Source organism: Cryptotermes secundus, unplaced genomic scaffold, assembly GCF_002891405.2.
Source record: "Cryptotermes secundus unplaced genomic scaffold, Csec_1.0 scaffold43, whole genome shotgun sequence".
Classification (NCBI taxonomy): domain Eukaryota; kingdom Metazoa; phylum Arthropoda; class Insecta; order Blattodea; family Kalotermitidae; genus Cryptotermes; species Cryptotermes secundus.
Genome location: NW_019723298.1, coordinates 2,311,357 through 2,314,573, shown reverse-complemented (window position 1 = coordinate 2,314,573; position 3,217 = coordinate 2,311,357). Strand labels below are relative to the sequence as shown.

At 44.6% G+C, this 3,217-nt stretch overlaps 1 protein-coding gene and 1 long non-coding RNA gene across 6 annotated transcripts in view; one reads left to right on the top strand and one right to left on the bottom strand.

The window, feature by feature from the left end:
• The window catches only part of LOC111861626 (vacuolar protein sorting-associated protein 72 homolog), a 21,266-nt gene that overhangs the window by 1,681 nt on the left and 16,368 nt on the right, over nucleotides 1–3,217 (bottom strand). The gene's annotated exons all lie outside the window — the stretch shown is intronic.
• LOC111861628 overlaps nucleotides 1–3,217 on the top strand; it is a 15,427-nt gene that overhangs the window by 4,242 nt on the left and 7,968 nt on the right. For 2 of the 5 annotated variants that reach the window (XR_002842283.2, XR_002842280.2), the window contains exon 1: nucleotides 2,767–2,807. The exons of the other annotated variants lie outside the window; for them this stretch is intronic. This is a non-coding gene — a long non-coding RNA (uncharacterized LOC111861628). Of the gene's footprint in view, nucleotides 1–2,766; nucleotides 2,808–3,217 lie in introns of those variants that run through there. 5 annotated transcript variants of the gene reach the window in all.

Sequence of the window (3,217 nt, the reverse complement as noted above, 5' to 3'; positions counted from 1 at the left end):
CACGCTGACAATCTCGTAGATGGTCTTCTTACAAATTCTCCCTTCTTGGTGCGATCGCTGTCCTGATCTACACCCTCCGATGACGCCCTTGGTTGTCACCTTTTCCGTCTGACATCCGAAGGTTCCCTGGGGAGTTTCCTTCTTGAAGGCATTTCTCCAACCTCGTGCCACTGTCGCGCGACGGGATGTCTTCCTGCAGGTGGCAGCCAGCTTCATCTGGGATTCATGATCTCCTTGGGTCCAGGATTTTCTGACGATGTTCCTCCGACGCCATGCCACTGTTGCATGTCGGGACACCTTCCTGTGAACAACGGCCAATTTGTTCTGGGGTCCGCAATTTTCCTGTGTCGAGATTTTCTTATTTCATCGGTTTCGGTCCCTACGCCTTTTCTTCTTCGGTTCTCCGACTGGCATTACTTCGGCGTCTTTTACGGGTACCTCTAGTAGTTCTGCCGCCACAGGTTTCCTGTGCACTGAAGCCGGCTTTTAATCTTCTGAACGTGCCTCCGTTTCTTGGTAGGCCATCGTCAATCCTACCGGTATCACTATGGGGACCTCTTCTTGTTGTGCCGTCTCAGGTTTTGTGTCCACTGGGCAGGCCAACGTCTCTTCCTGCAGGCATTGAAGTCGGCGTCTAATTTCGCCAGCATGCTATTTGCTTTTTCTTGATTGAATTCTAACGTCGCCAGGAAATCTTCTCTGTCTTTTCTTCTATTGGCCTCCGCCTTTTCTTGATGGGTGCGGAACATTTCTTGCATGTGCACTCGGTCGGCATCTGCTTTTACTTGGTTAGATTTCACGTTGGCGTCAATTCTTGCCAACATTTCCATCATCTTTTCCATGTCCATGTTGTAGCAGTAAAATACTCGATGCACAACAATCCAATTATTTCTCAGGCGTGTTTAAGTTCGTAAAAATTCTGACACCAAATTGTCACGTGTCTTGAATTCGAATCTCGTTGATCACGTGTGTAAGTCCAAATCCCACTTCTGACACCAGTTGTCGCGTATTGGGCGTATATCGCGACAAATAACTTCACGATGTATTTGGCATAGCGAATTTTATTTCACATTCGCATTTACAATCACCCAAATTACAGATTTACGATTACTGCTATCTGCAGTATCACAATTAGTACACTCCAAATGCCACAATACAACTGACTGGTTGCTGGCTAACTCGGAACTAACTCGGAGGTAGCTCGAGGACTGACTCGTAGGTAGCTCCAGGACTAACTGTGAATAGCCTTCGCTGCGCCTCATGTAGCCTCGATCGGACAATACAGAAAACGGCCACGTAATAAGCACCCTTGTTGCCTGGCACTGTGTTGCTAGTAACGCTAGCGGTAGTAACCGCTGTTACCACCATCGTCTCTCGCAATCCTGTTTACCCGTGCTGCCCTTGGTGATGTCATCGCTGTTGACTTGCTTTGCATAGCGACCAGGATGCTAGGACTCGGCTAACTTTGGCTTCGCTCGGCGCATCACGGCTGGCGGGGGTGGGGGAGGGGCGTCATCCATAGCTCAACATGTCACACTATATATTTTTCATTATATCTTATTGTTTTCAGACTGAAATATGGAATGTAGTAATCATTTTATAATTTGCCAATGACATAAAAATGCTCACAAAAGGTTGCTTTGTTTCATAATCAATCCTGTGGTAGAAAGAGGAACACTGAAAGATGTAGCTATCCCTGTAATAGGCCATGGAGTCCAATAGTGTTGTGTGATGTCAAGGCTGTCACATATTTTAGGCAGTCCACCCTTTACCCCCAGGAAGATTCCTGGTACTCGTATCTGTTAGAGGCTGAGTCGGCCTGAGGACCATAGTGCGATTAGGTCATTTGAAAAATTCAGTGACCTCACTGGGAATCAAACCAGCGACTTTCCGGCTTGTAGCACGATGTCTCAACCATCTATACTACCGTGAGCCCCAGTAGGCATACTAAGACATTAATAGTTAAAAGACTGGTCGCATGATATCATGCTTTTCGCTTTTAAACGTGGTGGACCGGTCGCATGATATGATTTTAGGACACGTTAGGTTGCAACACACTATACCTTGCTATTTTGCCGTGCAGCTGCATAGATACTGAGTCATAAAACTCCGGAACGTTTGATTAGTATTCAGTAACATGACCTAGCTGTTTTCTTTCCCCCCTCTAAAAGAGAATGCTTTGCCTGTCTTCAATTTGTTTGTACCAGCCAGTAGTTAGTGGTGGGATATGGATCAAGGACAAATTCTTCTCCAGTGAGCTAGCTTACATGCCTTGTGAGAGGCGGAGTGATGGTGACTCAGACAGTGGCAGTGACAGTGGAGAACAAAGAATTGAGGCCACAGACACTAAAAGTGACAGTAGCTCCGACAAAAATGCGGGTAGTAACATTGCGGGGACAGCAAAAAATAAAAAAAAAAATCACAAAAATCTAAACCCTGATTCAAATTTGAAATAAAAAGCATTTCTGATGAATGTGGCAAAGGCCTGGGCTACAGACCAGATGGTGGCGGCAGAACCAGAGTCAGACACAGACTTAGTGAGCCTGGGCCCATCAACTCCCACCCCACGCAGGCCTCATGTGGACCCTCCAGGGCGACTCTCGGGTGATATGCAGAAACATACCCTCCTGAAAATTGTGAAGAGTGAACATTCCAAGGGGAAGCATCCTTCAAGGCAATGCCATGTTTGCACATTTCACAAAAAAAAGAAGTATGACTGTCTACATTTGCAAGTTCTGTGGAATGCCACTTCAGAAAGGGGAATGTTTCCAGAAATATCACACACTTGAGCACTTCTAGGAGCATTGGTAAGTGTTCTCCCCAAAAATTTTAGTTCATAAAATTAATTAGGAGATTTTATATTAATTTTTAAAGTGAACAGTGCACAAGTTAGGATAGTAGGTTTAATAATGCTGGTCCCCAGGGTCATTTAAATATTTAAATCAACAGTCTTTAATGTGCTAATAACTTACTGCCTGAAATTGTGTGCCTCCTGAATGAAAGGCATGCCAATCACAATACTGAAATATTTTGTTGGAAAAAACTATTTTTGTTTTTATAATGAGTGCCATATTGTGGTCTGTTTTTTAATGCTCATGACCTGTCTTTACATTGTGTTGAGGTAGTTCGATCTAGTTGTCACTCTTTTTTGTGGAATGGGGTAAACAAAATGCAGTGTAGTATGTGAAGTATGCAGATATTATCACTCCTGTGCACA